Below are 18,381 nucleotides of genomic sequence, written 5' to 3'. Positions count from 1 at the left end.
TATCAGAATCTACCCCAGTAAAGAAGAAAAAGAAGGCTGGTAGGTTACTAAAACAGGAACCTATAAAAAATGTTAAAGATGACCTGTGCTGTCAGAAGGGAATCCCGCTGAAAATGCTCTGGAACCTACATGACATTAATTGGATCTTGTCCATGAACAAAGAGCTCAAAGTCTCCCAGAAAGAGATATGCATCCTCAGAACAGAGCTAGAACTCTCATGCCACGAGGTCCACGCTCTCAGCACAGAGGTCTGTGAATTGAAGGATGCTGAGGAAGAGACTCTGATTCATTTGGAGACTGTAAAACGAGCAAATAAGAGTCTGAAAAAGGAAAAGTTAGAAGTGTGGGAACCACTTCAGAATGCAGAGAGGGTGCTGCAAGAAGAACGTGTCTCCCTGGAGCAGCACACACAAGCTGCACACCTACTGCAGAGCCAGCTGAAAGAGCTGCGTGCAAGTCTGCAAGAGGCCAAGGAGAAACATGCCGAGGAGTGTTCTACAGGAAGCAAGTGTTCAGGCTGCTAACCAAGTACAAGTTCTACAGGAACAGCTGAGTGCCCAGTGTCCCCCCACAGAGCAGTATGAGGAGCTGCATGTCAACAGTGCATCGCTAGAGACAGAGCTTAGATGCCAGGTGACTCTGTATGAGAGGGAGTGAGAGCAGGTCCAGAAAAATGGAGCAAGAGATGGAGAAGCAGAAAGTATGTCCATCCCCAAATGTCAGTACAACCAGGAGAAAGAGGTGTGGAAAACAGAAGTAGCAGCGATCCTATTGACAAAAACTGCAGAGCTCCAAAATATGAAGGAGGCTCTGATGCAAACACAGAGCAAGCACCAGGAAGAGGTGAAGGCCCTGAGAGGGGAATTGCATGATCAAACTGAAAAGCTGCAGACGCAGATTGCAAGAAACAGCTCGCCGAGAGGGAAGAGGTGTATGTCAGGTGGCCTGTCTGACATTTCGCTATGAAACCAAGATGTCCGATACCCATGAGCTGCTGGACCACATGGCCAATGACAGGGCCAGGCTACAGCAAGATCTGGATGGGGTCCAGGAGGAGCACCGGCAGCTGCAGGTCAGAAATAGAGAAAAGGAAACAGAGATAAGCCATGCTCTGAATCAGGTGACAGATGTGGAGTCGCGACAACTCCAAAGAAGCTGAACTAGCAGCTGCACTGAGTGGAAAAAGAAATGCAGAAGGACAGCTTCAAGACCTGAGGAAGGACAAGAGTCTGAGCGTGCTGGCCGCAAGATGCAGAGAAAAAAAGCATTACCTGGGCGAAGAGCTTGAGGCTCTGAAGACTGAGGGGATGCTACGTTGGACTCTACTGCTGCCCAGCAGGAAATTTCTCAGATGAAGTTGGAGAAATAGTTACAAACCTAAAACAGACACTTGGGTCACAGAAGCAGTACATAGAAAAGATGGCGGTAGAGTTAAAACAAAAGGAAGCTATGCGGAACAGTTATTCACAGGTGTCTCCACTACAAGAAACGGAATTGGCTTGGCCCAAGCGTCTGTATCCCACAGAAACTAATGCCCGTGAAGACAAGGGTACTGTGAGAGCGTGGGCACTACCAAACTGCATAACTAGATAACAAAGTTTGAACCACCTGAGCAATATCAGGATCCATGATGCGCGACACGCTCAGCACACTCATCACTTACCCCAACCCGTGAACGGTCTCCCCGCTCCTTCCGTTATCCATGATGCTTCTCTCCTTTCTCCTGGGACCTGCCGCCATGCTTGGTGTGCGCACGCGCATCCCGTGCGGATGTTAATACCACACTCTTCGGTCCCGCCTCCAGACACCGTCCACGCTTTAAATAGCAGAAAGTTGCCATTGGACTTTGCTCGTGCAAAGTACTTGTTACCTGTCCTCTCTGAGCTCTGCCTTCCCTTTGTTTTGCCTGCTGTCTACATTGACCTCGGACTAGGACCTGACTACCCTTTGCCTTTTGCCTGCTTTGACCTCGGATCCGGACCCGACTACACTTGCCTGCCACCTGCCTCGACCCGGGAACTGTACCTGACTATCCCTGCATCTCAGGCCTCTGATCCCAGGCCAAGGTTGGTGTATTACTCCCTACCTCTACCCTGCGGGTCCGTATCATGTTCTACAGTCAGCAATGTTACACGTTGCACGAGCCTCCCATGGGACCCCACAGAGGAAGCGAACACCGTTTCCCATCAGGGCCAGCTTCTGGGAACCCATGCCACCAGTCTAGCTATGCTGGATCAGAAACTGGACTCAATCTCTGCTACGCTGCAGACCATGTGCAGCCACCTCAGTACCTCCAGCATGACCCCATCTATTAGTATCCACGAGGCACGGTAAGGCAGAGCACAGCTAGGCAAGGACTTCACAGGATTCCAGTGATGTGATAAAAAACTTCTTTATTGAGGCATCATGGTGCAGACAGGAACAGGAGAACTCTTACTCTTACGCGTTTCACGCCTATTTCAGCGCTTCGTCAGAGAGTAAAGAATGAGTGTGCTGTGTCCCTCTCTTATAGAGCACACTAAGTGCCTGAAATTGCATACAGCCGCCATAACCAGAAACCGGAAGTGACGTGTCTTCGCCTGAGAACCGGAAGTGACATAACGGGATGGAAACAGCTCCATGTTTGTTTACAAACATACCCTATCGTCATAGTAATGGCGAGTCACTTCTTGATTCGGGAGCAATGAAAATCATATACAGAGGTGAACACAGCACAGATATCCCGCTAAACAAGTGAACAGAATTAAAAAGACGCGGTGATATTTTAAAAACAGAAATAATTATTAGTCAACTAATCAGAGGAAAAAGTACAAACATATTATTGTAAAGCATTCAGACATCATCATCATAATATTTAAATAATTCATAAATAAATTTCATTGACCCTTCGGTCTCACAATAAGAGAACATGAAAAAAGGGGTATTATAAACAAGACAAAGTCTAATGTATCCAAAACATAAACACTAAGGGAAAAGTGTAAAATGAAGGTATACATATTGACAGGGCACATAATAATAATGTTAGCATGTGTGCAAGATGTATTTAAGGACAAAAAGTATTGATTAACTCTTCCTATTGGTTAAAGACCCAATGGACAATATATTAGATACTTTGTACATATGTCCAAAGGTAGTTATATACCATATGAATTTGTATACAGAGGGACAGATATGATATTAAAGGAAATATTTTGTTTTTAAAGGAAATGTTTTAGCTCCCAGTCTGTATTTATACCCCCGGTTGATAATGACCCGACGGTATAAATCTAAAACATTTCTCTTTGGTTGAGAATTCCTTCTCTATCACCTCCTCTGATGTGTTTGGGGACATGTTCTAAGGCGCTGAACGTGAATGTCTTAAATGAACCCAAAGGGCAATGATAAAAATGTTTTGACACTGGTAGGTTTAAGTCATCCTTTTTTATAGAACGTAAGTGTTCTGATATCCTAATTTTTAATGGACGAATCGTCCTACCTATGTAAGTGCTGCCACAAGCACAATTCAGTTTATAGATCACATAGTTGGTTTGACATGTCATGAAATGTTTCAGTTTGAATTTTTGGCCTGTGTGTTTACTAGTGACTTCCAAAAGTGGAGTAGCAAATTTACAATATGTACAATTCCCACATTTATGGAACCCTTTGGGAAGGTTCTTGTGTTTTTGTTCTAGTGAGAATAAGCTTGGTGATAAATGATAACCAATAGTTTTGGCTTTTTTGTATACAAATTTCAGAACATTGGACACAACAATAGCCAGATCTTTATCTACAGTAGCTGTAAGATCTTCCAATGCTTTCCTATGATAGTTTTGATATGACTAGCCTGATTACTATAAGTGGTAATAAAGAGTGGAGTGTCTGAAGTGTGTTCAGAAGAAATGGTATGTTTTGGTTTATTTTTCTTAGACGACGTAACAAGCAATGTTTTTCATTCGATTTTCAAGGCATTACTGAAAGCAGATTGAATATCGCTTTCAGAATAGCCTCTGCTCCTGAATCTGTCATTTAACATTTCTGACTCTTTTAAGAATGACTCTTCCGTGGAGCATATCTGTCTTAGTTTAAGATATTGCCCCGTTGGAATACCACGTAGTAAGGGTCTCGGATGGCTACTGTTGGCCCTAAGGAGAGAGTTGCGGGCATTAGGTTTCCGGAAAATGTTAGTCTGAATTTTGCAATCAATATCAACATATAAATTAATATCTAAAAAGTTGATATGGTTAATATGAAAAATTGAAGTAAATTTCAAGTTAAAGGTGTTGTTGTTCAAATAATCTATAAATGCCCCCAGTGTAGAGTGATCTCCCCTCCATATCAGAATGAGGTCGTCAATGTACCGACGATAAAAGATGATATTATTACGGAACAGGTTAGTGTCACCAAAAATATAAGTGTTTTCCCAAAAACCCATAAATAAATTCGCATAAGAGGGTACAAAAGAGGTCCCCATAGCAGTGCCCTGTTTTTGAAGATAAAAGTGCCGGTCAAATAAAAAGTAATTGTGTTGTAATAAGAATATGATGCAGTCTAACAAAAATGTGATTTGTGGAGTGTGTAAATTTGAGGTTTTAAGAAAGTGAGTGACTGCTTGAATGCCTAATTGGTGACTAATAATAGTGTATAAAGATGCCACATCTAATGTAACCCAAAGAAAGTCATGACACCATGTGATATTGTTTAACATGGTTAATAAATGTGTGGAGTCTCTGAGATAGGAGGGGAGGTCTCACACTAGGGGCTGTAAGAAAACACCCACATACCTAGATATACCATCTCCCAAAGATCCAATGCTGGAAAGGATTGGTCTGCCTGGTGGATTGACCGGAGACTTGTGGATCTTTTGGGAGATGGTGAAAAATAGGTATTGTGGGAAAATGATTGGTTAAACAATGAGATTCCTGGATAGATAACACCCGCAACTCTCTACCCAGATCAATAAGTGTATTTAGTTCCGCAAGATACAGAGTTGTAGGGTCCTTCTCCAACCTATGATAGGAAGTCTTGTCATTGAGCTGTCTCATAGCCTCATTCAGATAGTTTTCTTTTGACATGACCACAATTGCCCCACCTTTATCGGCGTTTTTAATAATTATCTTATCATTAGATTTTAATTGATATAGAATGTTACGTTCTGTCAGGCTCAAATTGTCAGGTCTAATGTTGGAGAAGGTGTATCCTTTGGCCAAAATTTGTAGGTCACGTTCAACTAGTTTCTCAAACGTTTCTAAAAAGGGTCCTTTATTATAAGTGGGACAAAAAAGTGATCTGTTTTTTAGACCAGAGTTTTTCCTCTACAATCAAGAAACTGTGAATCATTATATGATTGTGACCGACTGTCATTGGAGCACTATAATTGAACTTTGTTCGTGTACCCTGCATGACCCCATCTATGCCCACACCTCTAGCTCGTGACGCTGCACCAGAGTCTGTGGTCCTAATGTTGCCCCGGATCCCGACTCCTGTCTGCTATGGAGGGCTTCCTTCATCTTGCAGAGGATTCTTGAAACAGTGCTAGGTGCAGTTAAACACACAACCGTAATCCTTCTCTACCCACTGCTCTCGAGGTGCATATATCTTCTCGCTCCTCATGGAAGAAGCACTTGGGCGTCACCTCTTTATGAAAAGGGTTCCCCCTTGTTGGATGATTCCGTTGCTTTCATGCAAACATTCTGGACAATCTTTCATACACTGGCTGGGCCCCGGCCGTACGGCTTCCGCTGAATTTGCACTACTACAATTAAAACAAGGTTCTCACTCTACAGGACAATATGCTATCGAGTTTAGGACCCTGGCAGCGGAGAAAGATTGGAACAGGGGGGCTTTGAAGGCTGCTTACCTTCAGGGCATTGAGGAGAGGCTGAAGGACGAATTAACGTACAGGGACCTACCTGCAGATCTGGAAGGACTGATCACCCTTTGCATGTCCCTGGACCTTCAGATGAGGGAGAGACATCAGGAGCAGGTTTGTTCTCACAGATTCCGGTCTCTTCCACTGACTCCATCTATTCAGGCTCCTTCCAATTAAATGCCAGGAGAACCTACGGAACACATGCAATTGGGCATTTTGCATTTGACAGAACGGGATAAGCAGCACCAGTGATCCTTGGTTGTACCTCTACTGCAGCGAGAAGGGTCACATGCACATTCACCTGTCCTAATATGTGGGGAAACGCCCATGCCCAGAGCAAGTAAGGGAGTTTCCTCTGGGTATCTGCACCTCCTCCCCATCTCCTTGTTGCTTGATGGTCCCAATCTGATTATTCTGGCACAACCATTCCATGATAACAAGGCCTTCGTGGATTCTTGAGTTGCTGGTATATTTGTGGATAAGGCCTTCGCTCAACGGATCAAGGATCCTCTCCAAAGGAAGGATGCACTCCTAGGTATCTCTTTGTCATGCCTGTATGCCCGCAGACCTGGCCAGTCCCCAGTACTGAGGTGGGAAGGGTATTACCATGCACCCACAGCAGTGAGGGCATGCCCGGAGTGTTGTATGGCATTGCCGGGCCTGTAGAGATATAGTTAGTATACTTGCAACGCGTTTGGAGTTCAGAGTGAGAGTAGTGGTGTCCGTGCGCCAGAGTCCAGAGGTATAGAGATCAGAATCATAATGTTCGTAAGCCAAGGTCCAGGGTTCACAGAAGTCAGCAAAGCAAAGTCGTGTCCGTTAGCAGGGTTCAAGGGCAATAGCGAGCAGAGTAATCCAGTACGAGCAGAGTTCAAGCCAGGGAAATCCAGGGTTAGCAGGATCAGGAACAAGCTGGAAAACAGAGGAGAGCCAAGCATAGGACTGCACACACAGAGGTAACAAAGAGCTATGCAGAGCAATGAGAGAAAGGACAGACAGGGGTTATAAATGAGGGAACACCAATAGGAGAGAGAGGAGGAGCAGAGCGTGAAGTGGGAGACAGCAGGGATAGGTGAGGAGGAGAAGAGGAGGAGACAGGTGAGCCAGTGAGGGATATAGCCTGCAGGGCATGAGAGGAGGAGCCAGGAGTCTGAGAGAGCCTACAAGAGGAGCGTGTACGCGCGCCCTCTGTAAGGTTAGAGTGCGCGCGCACAGGCTGCGTCACGAAGCGCGCGGAGTGCCGCGCTGCGGGAGCACCTGCCGAGGATGGGGTGTAAGCAGAGGGAGAAGCCACCGGAAGTAAGGGGACTGGAGCAGGGACCAAGGGGGGCCGTGAGCAGGGAACACCGCAGCAGGGAACGGGAGACCGAGCGGGTGCGCGTGTCTTGCGAGGAGCGCGCGCTGATGCCGGGATGATGTCAGAGGCTGCTGCAGAGGGACAGCTGTGGGCAGGGGAAGGGGAGATAGCAGGGGAATGCCGGGAAGGAACAGAAGAGGTAGGCAAGAGTGGGGCATCTGGGACACATGAAGGGGAAGGAATCCCCTGAACCGTCACACTATTCCAATGATGGTAGACCGTTGGGATCAGGGGTCATATCACAAGGGATGGTCCAAATCTGGGCTACGGTTGGTGTTTTGCACCACAAACTCGTCCAGCTGGATGTCATCAATTTCCACATCTATGTGGTTCTGTGGCTTCCCTGGCTACATACCCACAATCCCCAGATTGACTGGATTTCGGGACAGATAAGAACTTGGGGGTCTGCCTGCCACTGCAAATGTCTTTAACGCTGGGTTCTCTTCTACTACAGTACATGCATTGAAGGACATACCCGATCTCCCGACCTTACTCTGACCTAAGGAGGGTCTTCGACAAGGGATAGGCTGAATAATTACCTGTGCATCGACTGTTTGATTGTGAGATCGATCTCCTTCCTGGGGTGACTCCTCCTCGTGGATTTACATATCCTCTTTCCGAACTAGAAACCAAGGCGATGAGGATATACATTGATGAGAACCTGAAGTGAGGATTCATTCGCAAATCTCCTCCGGCTGATGCAGGCTTTTCCTTTGTGGCAAAGAAGGACAGGTCATTGAGACCTTGTATTGATTACCGGGATTTGAATAAAATTACTATTAAAAGCCGGTATCCACTTACTCTGATCACTAAACTCTTTGATCGTCTATGTGGGGCAAATTTTTTACCAAGCTCGATTTGAGAAGGGCCTATAACCTTATAAGGATAAAGCAGGGTGATGAGTGGAAAACCGCTTTCAACACACACGATGGCCACTACGAGTACTTGGTGATGCCCTTCAGCCTATGCTCCCTCAGTGTTTCAGTTATTCGTGAACAAAATTTTCAGAGACATGTTAGACACCTCAGTTATCGTATACCTTGATGATATCCTCATCTATTCTAAAACCATGCAACAACATTATCAGCAGATAAGGGTGGTCCTTAAATGCCTCCTAGAGAAAAACCTCTACGCTAAATTGGAGAAGTGCGAATTTGAGAAATCCCGTCTTTCCTTTCTCGGAAACATTATCTCTGCCCAGGGCCTAGAAATTGATCCTGCCAAGGTTTCTGCTATTCTGGACTGGCCAGTACCTAAGGGATTAAAAGCTACCCAGAGATTCCTGGGTTTCGCAAATTATTATAGGCAATATATTTGGGATTTCTCCAAAATGGTTGCACTCATCACAGCAATGACAAAAAAACAGGCATCACATGAACTGGCCTCCCCAGGCTCAGGTGGATTTTCTGAAGCTCAAAAAACTATTTTCTTCTGCACCCATCCTGAAACATCCCAATCCTCATCATCCTTGTATCGTTTAAGTGGGTGCCTCTGATGTTGGAGCAGGCACAGTCACAGAGAAGTGAGTTGCAGGATCATTTACACCTCTATTCCTTCTTCTCTAAAATATTTTCTCCTGCGGAACACAAATTCAATATGGGCAATAGTGAACTTCTAGCCATAAAGATGGCCCTGGAGGAATGGAGATACCTTCTTGATGTAACCACTGTGCCAGTCACGATTTTTTCAGACTGTGGCAGGACGGCCTGTAGGCGAGGTCAGACAATAGTCCACACGTGCAGTTTCAGGTTAAAACAAATGTTGAGTGGTTTTATTTCTTCACAGCACAACTAAACATTTGGGCACACTGTCCCTTTAAGGTAAAACAAAAACTTTTAAAACAGAACACCTACTCCTCATAGGGAGAACTTGCTAATACTCCAAGCCCTATCTATTGGACTGGCTGACTGGCTATGTCCAGTTCCCAACCCTTAAACATACACCACAATAGTCATGGAACAATATCAAAGTTCTTACTGTATCTTAGAGAGAGGGTTGGAAATCCATCTGACTAGCAGCTTGCACAGGACAGCTCTGTAGTCTGAGACAGCCACCTTCAACAAGCATTAACTTCCCTATCAAGCTGGTTGTCAGGTGTGTCAGCTTACTTCCTGATTGCCCAACTATTCTTACTGGGTTAACCTTCTGAGTGCTGGATGAAGGACTCCGATGTATGTTTCCCAGGCATGATTATCAGTGCCTGACTTTACCCTGTCAGTCAGGGTACTGTATGTCAGCTGAACCACTTCTGCCAGATATCCAGGAGCCCATGCAACTTGGTGGCAGTAAGTTGTCTTCCAGTGAGAAACAACGCTCTGCCTGCACTATAGCAACTCCGGACATCAGGTACTCAATTGCCTGCACAAGTCAGGAAATGCCAAATCCCAGTGAGATCCAGGGGAATCACATAGGGAACACTTTCTTTCTCCCCTACCAAGGAGAAAATATTGCCAACCAGGATCTTAGTACCCATTACGCTGACCGGCGAGAACTTTCACACCACCGCTCTAGCCTTTTTGTATTCTGGTCAGGAGGCAATTTCATCGACCAGGGCTTCGCTGAGAGGAACAACATCTACCTTGTTCGCAAGAAATGCCCTTTCAGGTTGGAGGCTATTGACGGCTGACCGCTGCAACCGGCGTTCATCTCCCTACAGCGTTCTCTTTCAATTACAGACAGGAGAGGACCACACGGAAAAAATTCAGCTGGATGCCATCCACACCCCATTGGTCGACATGATCCTTGGCTTTCCATGGCACCAACATCACAACCCACGTATAGATTGGACTGACACAGAAACTTCCCCGTGGAGCCCTCTTTGTTCCAAAAGCTGCGCAGTGGACGTCAAGAGTATATTCGAGGTTTCTTCTCCTAAAGAAGAAAGGATAAATTTACCTGAGGCATATACCGAATTGTACAATGTCTTTGATAAAGTACAATCAGAGGTGCAACCGCCCTATCACTCATTCGATTGCCCCATTGACCTGCTAACCGGCTCAGAACCCCCTAGGGAATGCTCCTATTCACTCTTTCTTCCAGAGACCAAAGCAATGAAGTATATTCATAAAAACCACAAAAGGGTGTTATTCAAAAATCTTCTTCCCCAGCTGGAGCAGGCTTCTTCTTTGTAAAAAAAAATAAGACGGATTTCTATGACGCTGTATCGACTATAGATGTCTTCCTATCCTCTACCATTGATTTCAGAACTCTTCGACTGCATCCACAGGGCCACCATCTTCACAAAATTGGACCTTCGTGGGGCCTAATATTTGCTAAGTATCTGCCAAGGTGACGAGCGGAAGACAGCCTTCAATACACGAGATGGCCATTATGAGTACCTCATCATGCCATTCGGCCTCTGCAACACCCCTGCCGTCTTCCAGGACTTTGTTAATGAGATCTTCAAAGATCTGCTCAACCAGTCAACAGACTGCTGTTATAGTCTATTTGGACGAAATAATGATTTTTTCCAAGTCTTAACAGGAACATTTGGGTCATGTCAAGCAGGTACTTCAACGCATTCATGAAAACCATCTCTACGCCAAACTGGAAAAGTGTCAGTTCCATAAAACCACCATGGCCTTTATGGGATACATCATCTCTGACACCAGCCTTGCAATGGATCCAGCCAAGTTTAAATCGGTCCTGGATTGGCCTCATCCCACAACCTTAAATGCCGTACAACGCTTCCTGGGCTTTGCAAATTACTACTGCAGATTCATTCAGAATGTCTCTTCTGTGGTAGCTCCCATTATAACTTTGACAAAAAAGGTGACTTCATGGTCTCCGGCGGCCACCCAAGCTTTCGACCACCTGAAAACCACCTTCGTTTCTGCACCCATCCTCATACATCCGGAACCCAACCTGCCTTTCACCTTAGAAGGTGATGCATCCGACGTTAGGGCCAGAGCCATTCTGTCACAGAGGAGGACTCCCCAAAAGGCAAGGCATTACCCTACCAACATGTTTCGTGCTACCCAGAGCACGTTATAAAGTGCTCTTGCCTTTTCCTTCCATGATTATTAAACCTTTTTATGGATAACGCACTTTCCTCCTAATTCTCTCTTTTTTGGATGATTCCGGTTGTGCTCTGCCATTTCTCTCTCCTATTCCCTTCATCATGTATGCTGACACAGTGCACAGAGAGTACATCCAATATCACACCCTATAAATTAGTCAAAGTAACAAATGTGCCGACCAAATCAATCCAGGTTCAATAAATAGTGTTAGCATTGTGAGTGTCTATTTTCTCCATTTGGGTGCTACTGTATTTACGCATTCACTGGTGACTAGCTCCAGCTGTTACTTTAAAGGGAGTGCCATTCCTCTTTATTTGTTTTACTGTAAAATTACCAACTAGAAGTCAAGGAAAAAACTAGCAAGGGAGATGAAAAATTATTTATTTAAATAATGATTTGCTTCTGATTCCACCTTTTGTTTAAGGCTATGACATTTTGTATTACCACAACAACATAATTTTGCACCAACACAACAACATTGTACAGTGGTTACACAGTATTAAGCAGACTATATGCATTGATCAAATGTAATTTGATTCTTGATTAGACACAAATCTCAGTGCATCCTACAGTATTTCACCACAGACCTTTACTTTTACTGAAATTAAAACCAGGACTGAGTTTTATTCCCACGATGACATTGAGCTATGTCAGCAATTCTGGCAAATAGTTAGTGTGACTACTGTGAGTCACTGGTTTTGTATGCTAGAGTGCTTGTAGTGTGTAGGTTGCAGCGTGCAGGAGGTTAAATTCCTCCTGGAGGGGCTAGCTTCAGGTGGAACCAAATAAGCCAGCACTAATAAATGAACAGGAGATTTAAAAGGCAGAGAGAGCTGCAGGGAGAGACATTGATTTTCCACAGCCAGGGGATTGCCACGAGGGCCAACAAGCTGCTGGACGGATGTACTAGGAACCACCATTCCAAACCTGCTGAAGGAAATACCTGAAGACCCTGGAAGGGATATCCAACAACTAAACAGATAAGGACTTTTGTATTGCTCATTGAGATTCTGTTTGTAAATAGTACTGTATATTTTGGGTTGCTATCTGGCATAGCTGGCCAGCCTGTCAGAAAGGTTTGGAGTGTCTATTCAGTCTCTAAGGCCTGAGTCCCGCTGCGGCTGACGGTGTGCGCGGCCGTGTGCGCGCTACTCAACATCTCCTGATATCCTCCCGAGCCAGTCCCAGTCCCTCCTCACTGCCAGGCTCACTACAGGCTGTGACGAGTCAGCCAGCATGGGATACATGAGGATCGTGTTCCCATGCGGCGATGCGTCACATGGTGCGCGAGGGAGCTAATCAGAAACTGGCTCCCACAACTAATGACAAGTCAGCTAGTGCTAGCCAATGGGAGCACCCCGACTCGTTTTGGCCACACACCCCCACACGCAAAGCCCCCCTGCATGCAAAAATGCTCCCTACGAAACGCAGATAGAGCTGAAGTGCCCTACAAGCGCCTCGTGCAGCGGGGCCTTAGCCTAAAGTGGAGTAGGTTTTTATGCTATGTTTTTTTTTTTTAAAGGAATAGTTGTTATTGTGGACTATTAAAACCACTGTAGTTAAAGCCTAACACCTTGTTGGACTCTTACTGACCCCGACGTGTGGCCGTCCTGCCACACTACATATTAAATCATTTATCAAAGTAACAGACAGGAACTCATTCCTGACATTATTTACATTATTATAGAGTTTACGTTATTACACACTTGATTACTCATGTTAAATTTCAACTTGGAGTTTCCATTGTGTCTACTTTGGTTTTGGATATGGTGAAAACATGAATAAAGGAATTCAAAGACTGGGAATGCTACATCTAACTTTCAATGTTAAATGTATTAAATTAAACAAAAAAAACAGTATTTAAAATAAGTTACTGTCACTTGTATATTTTATAAATAAATATAACATATCATATGTAGAAATTAGAATAAGTAAAATAAAGTATTGTGTTGTATAGGCCAAAAGGTTATATTTGCTACAAATAGTTAACTGAAACCAGAATTCATTTGATTCTTGAAAAGCAATTTCATTTTTTCATTACATTTAGTTATTAACATTTTCTGTTATCCCCCAGCAACACCAGAAAAAGATCATAGTTTCTGCCCTATTCAGAAAAAGATTGCATTAAATTATTTATGTATTTATAATAAAGAACATCAAGTGCAGAATGCCATTATGACCACTTTATTTATGTCTTCAGGGAAAGAAAGAAAGAAAGAACGAAAGAAAGTAAGGAAGAAAGAAAGAAAGACAAAATATATTTTGCCTTAGTTGTAGAAACATTACACTAATATGCAGGTTAGTAGATTTAATAAAAAAAACTATTATTTTATTTAATATAAATTTAAAATGGACATAATTACATAGAAAATGGCACATTAAATGACAAATCGTACAGAAAAGATATATGTTTTTATCATTGTTCTATTAAAGATCCTGCCACTATGGGACTAGGTATCAAAGTATTTTAAAAACAAATGTAAACCAGTGCACTTCTGATGCAAAGAACTGCATCAGATATATCAGGTAAAAAATAAAAATATGCATCAATCTATTTTCATCTGTTTTTCTTGTTTTGAAATTCTTCATAACATTCTGAATAAGGCTTGACATGTATTAACATCATTACCTATTTATTTTTCCTCTTATAAGCCAGGAATCCTCTTTAGCTGGAATAACTGTCCTGTGCTTAAATAAATCTGCCATTTTGTCTTTCACACAAATCTATATGACAGCCAGGTCAGCTTTATTCTACAAGCCAATTAAATAAGCCCAAAATGTTAAAGCTTTCTATTGGTTGATCCCAGTGGTCATGTTGGTAAGGTTTTTTTTTCTAATTATCAGATACAATTGTAATCTAATTATTGGCCTACAGCAGTATAACACATCATACATTGTGTTTATGGTGTTAGCTAATATGATGGAGATTTTGGGCCCACTAGTACTGTAGGTATTGCATGGTTACAGGTACTGTAAATGGTTATTTGCGTCATGAACCATCTACTGCTGTACAATACTTACAAATAAACATCATGAGAATACTTACAGAGATAGTTGAAATACACAATTACTCCTTAACATGGAATGCAGCTAGATGAAATGTTAAGGGTAATTCTTCTGGTATTATACTTACAGTATGATACTGTAGTGCCGACGAGAATTCTAAAACAAACCTGAGGCAATCCCCAACAAGACCCAGGTAAATCCTGGGTACATGCTGCAACATTTCCGTTACATTTCTGCAGACAGACTAATGGCCATCGGATTAACAGCGGGGGTCACTGGCAGTCCCATTCAAACTGAAATGGGACTGCCAGGGACCCCTGCTGTGTTAATCCGATGGGCGTTTACTATCTGCAGAAATGTCACTGAAATGTTTGCAGCATGTACCTAATGATAGCCCCAGATTTTCCAAGGCAAGTTTAAGGCAAGTTTTAGAATACTCGTTGGCGCACCTGTACCTCATTTTAATTCTATTTCCTTTAGTGACATAAAGTATGTGCATCTATATTTCTATTTCTCTGTTTACTTCTTTCAATCTTCAAGTGTCTATATACAGCCTCCGTTTTTGTACAGGCACTATGTGTTAATTAAACTTTATTTTTTTTAACTTTTGATCCCGCCTCCAGTTCTCTTTACTTATCACTGTGCTCCACGTTGCTTTTTTCATTTTGTTTTTTATCTATTTAGAGTAGTTATATTTCTGCTATTTAATGTGTCTAGATATCACATGTAAAGCAGATGGAGTCATCTCAGAATGATACAGAAATTATGATGTGAGGTTCTATTATCACCGGACAACCTTGAAAAGGAATACACACAGTAGGGGCATATTGATTATCGTCTGTATGAGTTAATGCACTCAATAAGGAGTAAACTCCCATTCAAATCAATGAGAGTTAAAGCCAGATGAGGTGCATTAACCTTAATGAATAACTATCTAATTTTTTTTTGTAACTTAAGTTTTATTGGTTTCCACAACAATGACAAAATAAAAATACATTACAACGTGTTGGGAACAATATTTGTCGACAAGTCATAAAATAAAATAATGAATTACGATGAAAAGACTTACACAAGGGAGAGGGTGGGAGTGAAAGGGAGGGGGGGCGGGGGTTGGAAGGTCCCACTGTCTTCGGATTGTTCCTTGGGTCTGTTCACTCAATGTTTTAGGCTCATCAAATTAACTCCAGTTCAAGCTCAAGTTCCCCTGTGGTCCCGTTTCAGCCCTATAACCTCTGCTATCCTACGCTCTATCAAAGGAGAAATATCTAGAGCTTTCATAGCAATATTGAGGTGGAAGTCACGCCAGGAATGTCCATTTACGCTAACCATGGTAGCCAAACTTTTTGGAATTTATTGCCAGTGTCATTAACTAGATTTCTTAATTTCTCCATCTGAAACAAAAACCAAATTCTGTTCCTAATTTTGGCCAACAAGGGAAACTCGTTTTGCTTCTATAATGCTATGATCTAGAACCTCGCTGTAGTTACAAAGTGGGCAACTAATTTGTTCTCATCTCTGGATAGCCCTTGTGTTGCTCTATTCAATAAGAATAGCCAGGGGTCCAAGGGGATATCGATGCCCAAAATCCTCTGTATCTAATACTAATTTTTTCCCATAAGGGAGCAACATGCGGGCAGGACCACAGCATATGTAGCAGGTCCGCTGGCTCTCCAAACTGCTTGGGACAACGTTGAAACGGAGTGCTCACCACAAACGAGGCGTAACTACGAAGACGAGGTGGGGATTTGATATTACACCAACCTACAGCCATTTGGGCGCATCTGGAATGTACAGTAGAGGCAGCGATTATTCTAACAAAAACCAGTGGCAATTCCCCAAAAGACCCAGGTACACCCAGGTACATTCTGAATACATTTCCTTAAACTAGCCCCAGCATTTTTGCATTGATTAATGGCCTATCAGATTAACAGTGGGGGTCCCTGGCAGTCCCATTCAAACTGAATTGGAATGCCAGGGATCCCTGCTGTGTTAATCCTATGGGTCGTTATTCAATGCAGAAATGCCTTAAACGTGCCTCAAACTAGCCCAGAACATACCCAGCACATACTCTGAATGTAACCCGGCTAGTTTAAGGCAAATGTTAGAATAAGCGTTGCCTCTACTGTAGATTGGTCGAGGCAGCTAGATCGGGGTAGGAGAGGTCTGGATGGTCAGTGATAATTTCCGAGGTCGGTGTTGGAAAGTAGCGGATCATATAGTTTAGTCCAGAACAGGTCTCATTCTTTATACATTTAAGTGGATAGACAACTCATGTCCAAAATACAGATCTTTTCGTTATCCATGCTGGTCGGGGAGTAATTTTATTATAATATGCTCATGTCTGGAGGTATCTAAATAATTCCGAGTAAGGGATGTCTTTGGGACACAAGAAAAAACAGCGCACAACGCATATGGTGAAGTATGTTCAATAAAAATGTTATATTAAGTAAGGTAATATATCTGCGTACATCAGGATATAAAAAACAGGCATTACATGTACTAAGACATCTGTTACCAGATGCCAAACGCCAAAGGCAGCAGGATCAGTCTCTCACTCGGCACCCTTAGATGGTAATCAGCTGAAACCTCGGAGCGTGCTCTCTGCAGGTAGGTAACTGCTCCCCGAGTGTCACTATGGAGCTTCCGTCTGGTGGTTTGCTTGAAAAGTAAGCAGCTTTGTTGTGGAGAAGGTTATAGTCCACAGTCACACTTGCAGACAGCTGCTCTGTGTGGTCGATGCAAGACGCCAATGTGACCATGGGGTTTAAATACTCTGTCGGTTAATTAAAAATCAATCCCTGAAGAAGTAGCCTTGTGCTATGAAACGCGTAGGATTAAGCATTTACGGTTGATCCCCTACCTAGTAAAGGTTGTATCTAGGCTTTAGCTCAATCCCTTGAGCTACAGCGGGTCCTGTTTACTTATATGAGCGGTGTTTGATCCAGCTGACGGCCGCCATTGCCTAGAGGCTTGCCGTCGACCACACAAAGCAGCTGTCTGCAAGTGTGACTGTGGACTATCACCTTCTCCACACCAAAGCTGCTTACTTTTCAAGCAAACCACCAGACGGAAGATCCATAGTGACACTCGGGGAGCAGTTACCTACCTGCAGAGAACACGCTCTGAGGTTCCAGCTGATTACCATCTGAGGGTGCCGAATGAGAGACTGATCCTGCTGCCTTCGGAGTTTGGTGTCTGGTAAAACATGTCTTAGTACATGTAATGCCTGTTTTTTATATCCTGATGTACGCAGATATATTGCCTTACTTAATGTAACATTTTTATTGAACATACTTCATCATATGCGTTGTGCGCTGTTTTTTCTTGTGTCCCACTATTCTATAGGGGTGCTGAGCCACTCCAATACTAGCAGCCGCAAACGCCCTCTTCACTTAAATAGAGTCTGTTGATATTATTATTTATCACAGAGGTGTATTGTTTATGTGTGTTCATTTGATTATCACTATACATAGAGTATTAATTAGTAGCGCACTTTATCTTTTCTCTTTCTTTTTGTATTCACTTCTGGCTTTTGAGTATTGCACATACTTACTCATTTTATTACTTTTCTATCTGTGTCACAATATTGAGGACCAAATCAAATCCATGGAACCATCAATAATCAGTTTAGATTGTTCTGAATTGGAACATGAGGTGTGTAGTAATTTAGAACACCATGATGAGGAAGTAATGAAGACAAAGCACAGGAAATTCTATAGAGACAAAATGGACTATGTCAATAATAGACAGAAGTACTGGGGAAGGGAAGAGGCAAAGGGAAGAGAGTTACTGTAGTTAATACCTCTATCCCTAAACCTAAAGATGAGGGTAGGGATCGTTCGAATTACAAATTAGAACATCAAAATAAGTATAGATCAGATGACTATTCCCACGATAGAGGTAGAGATCGAAGAGGTGACCACTATACTAACAGAAAGGACCATTACAGGAGAGATAAGTCATAACCTCAAAGGGATGGACACTATAGAAATCTGAACCATAAGGGTAAGAATTATGATAAGAATTTTAATCAAAATAGAAGAAAGCAATCATATACATACCAAAGTGATAAACAGCAATCCTCCAATAAGGTCCCAGAACATCTGCGTGTGTTTCGCTCTGCTCCATCTCCCTCATCCCCGTCTTCTTTT

This window comes from Ascaphus truei, chromosome 1, assembly GCF_040206685.1.
Source record: "Ascaphus truei isolate aAscTru1 chromosome 1, aAscTru1.hap1, whole genome shotgun sequence".
Classification (NCBI taxonomy): Eukaryota; Metazoa; Chordata; class Amphibia; order Anura; family Ascaphidae; genus Ascaphus; species Ascaphus truei.
The sequence above is the reverse complement of the archived record's forward strand: the minus strand, read 5'-3'. Positions refer to the sequence as shown.